At 44.9% G+C, this 8,621-nt stretch overlaps 1 pseudogene; it reads left to right on the top strand.

Moving 5' to 3' along the window:
- The first annotated feature begins 54 nt into the window (after positions 1–54).
- Positions 55–170, top strand: LOC112476519 (annotated as a pseudogene).
- Positions 171–8,621: the final 8,451 nt, after the last annotated feature.

The raw sequence follows: 8,621 nt of genomic DNA, 5'->3' as shown, positions 1-8,621 counted from the left end.
TAATTGCTCTAGTTCAGAAGATACAGATGCAGGTAAATGTTTATAAAAACAGGAGTCTGCAGCCATGCCACCCTGAACACGCCCGATATCTGATCTCAGAAGCTAAGCAGGGTCAGGCCTGGTTAGAACTTGGATAGGAGACCACCTAGGAAGACCAGGTGCTGTAGGCATAAAAAAAAATAAAATAAGAGATTGTAAGCTGACAAGGTCCTCTCGATCTGTGAGGTCCTCCAAAGGTTGCCTCGCCTAAAACAAAACAAAACAAAAAACAGGAGTCAGAAAGCCGTGGCAACAGCGAGAGGGTGTGTGAGAGTTAACAGCCACCCCTGCTATGTGGCTTTACCAATCGTCACAGCTGGACATACGAGCCCGAATGTTTGAATGTTCGATTTTTGTTTTCTTAATTTCCCTGTGGCCTCTCAAAAGTGCTCCAGTTTTGATGTCTAGAGAGGGACTGTTAGTGACATCTGCGGGAAGGTACAAAGAATTCCCTCCCTGTTCTGGTTCTAGCCCTGGTGTTCCCGGGAGTTTGGGCCGTGGCTGGTAATAGGCGATCTCAGTGCTGCTCCCAGCTCATCTCCAGCATCTCCTCCTGACTCTTTGCGATGTGGCCAGATCTCTGTTGTCTAGGCAAAGGAGGCGGGGAGCATGCATGGTCCAGCAGGGACTGACTAACGACTGCTCAGCTGGCTTGGGGAGGTGCTTTTCTACTGACCGAGACTGAAGCTTTTGCAATTCACAGCGCTTCTTAGAGCCCTGGTTTGGGCCACGCACCCAGCACATTGAACATCAGGCATCGAAGGCCTGCGATCTCTGGGTGACGGGACACCAATGCAGTCAGCCCTGCGCGTGTCCCAGCTTGCCGCCTGGAGAGGACATCCGGCCACCGCGCAGGCGGGAGTGACCAGGGAGGCCACAGCCGTCGCCCTGAGTTGGGGAGGTGCAGCTCGGAGTCTGGGGAAGCCGAGGCGGCTGGCGTCCACAGAGAAGAGCCCTGGAGAAGAGAGAGCCGCACAGAGAACACCCTTTGCCCTCGGCTGAGTCTGGGCAAGACCCTCCTCAGTGCCCTACCCACTAAGCTGGGCACGATGAGGTCCCCTCCTGGGCACTGTGCCCTCTGTCCTCTCGTGTGTTCCTCCCCTCAGCTGCAGTGAACAGGGCGGTGCCGCTATCTCTGAATCGGTGCTTTTGTTTTCTTTGGATAAATACTCAGAAGTGGGGTTGCTGGATTGTATGGCAAGTAGACTCATCGTGGGGGGCATTTTGTAATGTACACAAATACGGAATCACTATGATGTACACCCAAGACTAATAGGATACTGTATGTCAATATTATGTCGGTAAAAAAATGCATTTCACAAAATCCAACATTCTTCCCTGCTAGAAAGTCTCACTGCACTAGAAAGATGTCATGTATGTAGATGCTCCGGTTTAATGCTACACTTCATGGCGAAAGGCTGCACGCTGCCCCCTAAAGTCAGGAACAAGGCAGTATGTTTGTCCTCGCCACTTCTGTTCAGTGCTGTGTGGAAGGAAGCGCTAGCCAGCGCAGTGGGGAAGACGAGGTAAAGAAGGCATGCCGTCGGAAAGGAAGACGTCAGCCATCTCCATCTGCAGGTGACGTGATCGTCTACCTAGAAAATCCCATGGGATCTGCAAAAGTGAAATCAGAACTACGAAGTTAGCTTAGCAAGGTTGTAGAGTGTAAGATCAATACACAGAAATGAATTGTGTTTCCATATCCTAGCAACAGACGATCAGACACCTGCTCTGAAGTCCAGGTTCAGCGTTTACCCCGCACTGCTGCTTGCCATGCCTTCTGTCCCAGCAGCATTCTGGAAAATGCCATGAGTGCCCACTGTGGCTTTGGGCAGAGTCAGGGAACGAAACGGTCGTGTGGCCATTGTGAAGCCATGGTGGCCGAGGAGGGACAGGAAGGACTGATCATGGAGGGAGAGCAGCGAGTCCCCTGAGCTTCACCACAAGCAGGTCAGGTGAACGGCATCTTGCTGAGACACCGGTTCGGCGTCCGTCCCAAAGGAGGAAATGTCATAAGCACAACGAGAGAGACCAGATGATGATCAGGACCAGATGGCTGTCACCGGCACCACGCATGCGTTAGTGCGAAGTAGGGGCATGGCGGTGAGGTCGTGCAGCACCAGCCCCAAGCCAATCACTGTTCCCCAGCTTGCGCCCCAGTTCTTCTTTACACGAGAGAGGGAGAGGGTGGAGGGGGGCTGCAGGACACAGGCGCAGGTCTGGGAATCACTGGTCCCGTCTGAGAGGAGGACTCGGCTAGATTTGAGCAAGTGTAGTTGTTTCAGCAGAAACGTCGTTGCCACCCCCGTGCGCCTCCCATCCCTGCGTTCTCGGCACACGTGTGTCCACCGCTGAGCCCGGCGCTGGTCAGGCCCCTCTGCAGGGAAAAGGGCCTGAGGACACTGCATTCCTTCCTGTTCCATTTATCTGGCTATTGGGAAGTGGTGCAGGAATCTCGATAACTTGCTTCTAGGGCATGGGAAGGAAAACCGCAGCCTGCCATTTGTGCCTTGGGTGGCAGGTGGAAGTCGAAACTGCCCCACGGACAACAACGCTGGAAGACTCGCTGCTTTGCTTTCGACCTCTTCTCAGTCAGAGATGAAAATGTGCAAATAATCCCCTCTGCAGGCCCGTAGTGTTCTGAGTTAGCTTCTGTCAGGAAGAAAGAGCTGTTTCAGCTTCTATCCTTGTGTCCTGCTTCACTGGCCTTCTCGGGAAGCTGTCTGGAGTCCCCTGGAATGTGGCTGCAGCACTGGCCCCTTTGCTTATCCCACCCCAGTCTGCGGTGCTTTGGGGGAGGGCAGAGCAAACCTCGAGGGTGATGATGAGGTCAGACCGAAGCCTGGAGCAGCCCAGCATTGGCTTAGGCAGGTTTTATGGCTGGGTTTGTCACTTTTTTCCTGAGTGCAGATTGGCTAGTTCCCGTGAGTCAGCACCTGCCCTGCCTGGCTCCGTTGCTGGAGGCCTTTGCTGCCTTCCTGGTAGGTTTTTTCTGTGCTGGCAGCAGCTGCAGATGCTCAGGCATCACGAGAAAACGAGCTAGGGTTCTAGAGTGTTGGGGTACATGTGCGTACCCCAGCATGCCCACACGCGTGCTCCCGAGCCCGCTTCCTGTCTAGACTAGCGTGTAGGAAGGGGTCCTGGCCCGTGCAGATGTGGCTCTGCTCTCCCATGTGCAGAGGACAAGTCGTCACATCATCTGAGCATTTTATACATGAGACAGCGAGGACCAGAGGGGACAAGTGATCCCCTCGAAGTTGCATGTGACAAAGTTCAGGCCAGATTCTAGGGCAGCTGGAGTTAGAATTACGGAGTAATCAGTTAATGAGAGTAATTAAAGGTCTAGGTGTGGACAGAGCGGGAGAAGTAGCCATGGAGCTGGTAAGGGCAGGTGGGCGGGGTCGGGCAAGACTCAGGACCCGCCCCCAGAGGTATTATGGATGGTGTGGGTTACAGAAACCGGTGGAGTTTTCTTGTTTTTATATGTTGCCTCTAGATTTCACTCCAACAAAAACCCTTTAGAAAAATGGATCTGATAAGTTCATTTATACTAAAATGTTACATGATAGATTTATTTTAATTTGTTACCTCTCTTGATGTGTTTAGAAAATTAAATGCTAGTAAAAGGGTTATTTAAAAAACGCGTGTTCTCTGCCGCGCTCCTACCCAACCTCCTCTCTCCCAGTCCTGTTTCCTAGAGGTATCCAGTTTACATTCTTGTAGCTTTTTCTTCTGGCATTCATTTCCCTATTTCCGTATACACGTATTTCTGTATGTGTATAGGATGATTTGTTAATTTATCAAATTTAGATGTTGTCTATTAACTTTCTGTTACGGTAGATGAGGGCTTAACTTTCCAAATACCTTCTCTTATTTATCATCTTTTCATCCTCCTTGTATCCTCCCAATATGATTAGAGCGCAGTATGGGGTCAAATCAATCTTAGCATTTACAATATTATGATTATATAAATATGTTCCACGACTTCTCCAAGTTGTACACTATTATTATGCTTTCTTTTATATGTGGCTTTTTGTTTAATTTAGAGTTAATAATTTCCTCATTTTCCCATTTGCTTAGCTTTCTATTTACCCACGGCTGTTGTATCCAAACGCGGCAAAAAGTCTGTCAAGTGCAACGCAGACATGTCAGACATCCCTTCCGCCCCTCTGTCCTCCCACCTGAGCCACGTGCTTGCTGAGCCCGATTCACGGCCTCTGTCCAGGTAGCTTCTCCCTTTCACAGCTCGTCTATGTCGGATCCTGTTTCCACATCTGCTTCATTGGCTTACCCCCTTGCAAGGACGGAGAGCACACTCCAGTACCTTTCCAAGAAAGGAGCATGAAAAGAACATTTTCTGAGTCCTTGCACACTTTAAAATATTTCAGTTTACTGACGCACTCAATAGACACTTTGGGTGCTGGGTTCTAATTTGGAGAGATTTTCAGATTTGGATGGTGTTGATTCATTGTATTGTAGTTGAGGAATCTGATATAACATCGATTCTCAGTATGGATCACTGCGTGTATTGTTTGCTCTCTCCGAGCCTTGACGATCTCTTATTTCTGTTCTGATTTCATGATAAAATTCTTTAGTGTGAAACATTTTTCATTAACTTTACTGGCTTCCCAAGGATGCTTTCGACTTGGGATTTATGTCTTTCAATTCTGGGAAATCTTTTGTATTATGCCTAGATGGTTTTATTGGTGAATTCTACCAAACAGTTAAAGAAGATTTTACATTGATTATTCTAAAGTTATTCCATAATATAAAAGAGAAGGGACCACTTTCTAACTCACTCAGTGGGGCCAGCATTATCCTGATACCAAAGGTAGACAAATACATCATGGGAAGAAAACTACAGAATTATCCCTTATGAAAATAGACACGAAAGTCCAATCCTCAATAAAATACTAGTAAAGTGAATAAAGTGGTATATTAAAAGGATTTTACACACAAATTAGTGGCATTTTTACCAAGAATTAAAGTGATTCACATGTAAAAATTATTCAATTTAATAGATCATATTAATAGAATGAAAGGAAAAAATACATGATCACCTAAACTGATGAAGAAAAAGCATTTGGCAAAATGCATCACTCTTTCATGATGAAAGCATTCAGTAATCTAGGAACAGAGGGAAACTTCCTTAATCTGACTAAGGGCAGTTATGAAAAGTTTACGACGAACATCACACTCAACGATGAGAGATGGAAAGCTTTCCGCTTAAGATCAGGACCAAGACCAGGATGGTCACTTTCGCCACTTTAATCCATCATTACTCTGGGGGTCCAGAGCAATTAGACAAGAAAAATAAAAGGGATCTAGCTCAGTACGACAAAAGAGAAAAATATGTATTTTCATATGACACGATTTTGTGTATAGAAAATAGGAAAGTACATATGCACACAAATATCTTTTTCTATTCCTCAGACATCAGCCTTTTGATTAGACGTTTAATCCATTGACATTTAATGTAATTACTGATAATGTAGGATTTACAGCTGCCATTTTATCGTCGTTTTCTCCTTGCCTGTGTCTTCCCCCTTCCGTTCCTACATTGACATCTTCTTTTGTGTGTTGAGTAGATGTTTCCTAGTGTACCATTTCAGTTCTCTCGCTTTTTCTTTTACTATGTATTTTTGTTAGTTTTTTGTGCTTTTCCTGGGGATTACAATGAACATGGTAACTTAAAATAATCTATTGCAAATTAATACCCACTTAATTTTAATAGTATACAAAAATTAGTATCCAATATAGGTCAACTCTTTGGCTACTTCTTTGTGCTATTATTATTTATATAAGTTATATCTTTGTACATTGTAAGCCTATCAACACATAATTTTATAATTCCTTATTCAGTTATCTTCTAAATCAGAAAAAGAAAAGTGTTAAAAATACATTACACTGTTTGTACATACGCTTGTATAGTTACTCCTGCCAGCGCTTTTTATTTCTTCATATGGATTCAAGTTTCTGTCTCTAGTCCTTTCATTTGAGCCTGAAGGGCTCCCTTTAGCATTTCTTGTAGGGAATGTCTGCTAGTAATGAATTCTTTTAGTTTAAAAGAAAATCTGTTAATATCTTATTTTCTCCTTCGTTTTGACGGATAGTTTTTCAAGACATGAAGTTCTTGGTTGGCATTGTTTTTGTTCCAGTGCTTAGATATGCTACCCCGCTGCCTTCCGGCCTCTGCCGTATCCGGTGAGGAGTCAGCATCTAATCTTAATCTGGATCTCGTGTTATGACGAGTCATTTTTCTCTTGATGCTTTCAGGAGTCCGTCTTAGTCTCCGGAATTCAGTAGTTCAGCTATGATGCGTCTAGGTGTCGATTCATTACATTCATCCTCCTTGGAGTTTATCGATCTTGGATGTGTAGATCAATGTCTGTCATCGAATCTAGTATGTTCTCGGGTGTTATCTGGTCATATATTCTTCTTGTCCCTTTCTCCCTTCTTTTCTTCCAGGACCCCTGTTACGCATATGTTGCTACTCTTGCTGGTGTCTCAGGGGTCTCCGAGGCTCGGTTTCATGTTCTTCACATTTCTTAGACTGGGTTATCCCCACTGATCATCTTCAAACTCACTGATTCTTACTTCTGCCAGTTCAGATCTTCCAAGCCCCTCGAATGCATTTTTGATTTCAGTCATTGTACTTTTCAACTCCAAAATTTCCGCTTAGTTCTTTTTTATATCTTCTATCTCTTTATTTATGATATCTATTAGGTGAGACATTGTTCTTCTTCAGTCCTTTGGGTATGGTTTTCTTCAGTTTTTAGAAAATCTTTATCATAGCTGACTTAAGCTCTTTGACTCCTAAGTTCAACAACTGGTCTTCCTCAGAAATAGTTTTTATTGGCTGCTTTTTCTCCTTGTGTGGGCCATGTTGTCCTGGTTGTGTGCACGTGTCATTTTTTTGAAACCAGAGAATTCAAATAATACAAAGTGGCAACCTTGAAATCAGGTTCTCCTCACTCCCAGGGCTTGATTTTTTTGTTGTTGTTGTTGCTGTTGCTGTTTGTTTGGTGACTTTTCTTAACTAATTCCTGTGTGTATTCTTTGCATACGTGGCCACTGGACGTTCTGCTAGATTAACCTACAGGTCAGTTGCCGATTGGATGGCGATTTCCTAAAATGCTGTGAACCAAAAAGTCTCCTCTTTGCTGAGGGGCTCTGCCTTGGCACACACCCATGCACGGCCCAGCAGTTCACAGTTCTAGTTGTTCACGTCCTATTTGCATGGAGCCTCCGGGTGGGCCAGAAGTGGGAACGTAGGTCTTCCTCAGATCCTCCCTGGGCTCCTTACAGACTTAGGTATGCGTGTGGTCCTCTAGGAATATGTTCAGGCCTTTCAAAGTCCCCTGTGGATGTCACATAGCCATATTTTCCCTTTAAGTTTCCCAGCCAGCCTCTCATTTGCCCTAACTTGTATCACTGCCTTATACAACCGCAGCATCAAACCTTTGCTACTCACTATTGGTTTCATTGGTTTAAATAATTGATTTAATTGACACAATTAATTAAGTGTCTAAGGAATAGGCTTTTGAGTCAGGACAAGGCCTATAGATGGAGCTTTACTAGAGTCACCAGACAGGTAAAATAGTGACGGTTTTCTGGGGTGTTGCTTTTTGGGGTGCTCCAACCCCATCTGTCCTGACCAGTGGCTCCCAGGCTGTTTTTTTTTCCCCCCACATCTATTGTGGTTTTGAGGCTGCCGCTTTTAAAGGCCCGTGCAGGGCTGGGCAGAAGGGGATGAGAGCAGAGCAAGTTAAAATTCCACTAAGCTCACTATTCTTACCTCATTTCAGCTATTTTCCTTCAATAAATACTCCTCAGATTTTCGTAAGCTTTTTGTTAATTTCCAGAGTTTTGGGAAAGTTGATTTTGACAATTTTCCAGTGTTTTTGTTGCTTTTATGGAGGAGGAAAGTTTCGGAGGCACTGACTCAACCATTCTGAAAGCGAGTCTCCTTTTGCTGACATTCAGATGCAAACTTGGGGAAGGAGGTACAACTGCATGTTAATCCGCCATCTTCAAAAGGCTAAGTTGATGTTTTAAAAGTTAAATCTCCATATTACTATTCCTTCTGAAGGCTGCTGGCCATAATACATCTCACACAGGCAGATTACTTTATAATTATGTCCTAAGGTTTGTGAACATAACCTCAAACCCTAAAGTTTTGTCTTAAAAGAGACCACATTTCATGACTGATCCAGTGACTCTGATTTTGGAAAGAATACAGATGTGTGCACGGTGATGCATCCGTATGCCTCAGTTTTAATGGGCACCATTTAGAGATACAAACATTTTTCCCCCCTTGACTGTCACCTTAAACACACCCAGGCATTGTTCTTGCAGGGTTCTGTTTCTGGTGGACAGACCGAAGCACTAAATTTCATGGTTCAGGCCAGAGTGATTTATGACCGATGGTTAGCTCAGGGCCATGGCTGTCAGTGAGTGGTAAAGTCGGACCGGTTGTTGCCACACGCTTAGGGGCATGAGGGAGGCGAGACACAGAGGCCTCTGCCTCTGCCATCATTAAAAAAAAAAAAAAAAAACTCCCAATTTGTATTTTTTTTCTT

Source organism: Pteropus alecto, unplaced genomic scaffold, assembly GCF_000325575.1.
Source record: "Pteropus alecto unplaced genomic scaffold, ASM32557v1 scaffold101, whole genome shotgun sequence".
Classification (NCBI taxonomy): Eukaryota; Metazoa; Chordata; class Mammalia; order Chiroptera; family Pteropodidae; genus Pteropus; species Pteropus alecto.
This window is presented reverse-complemented; position numbering and strand designations above follow the sequence as displayed.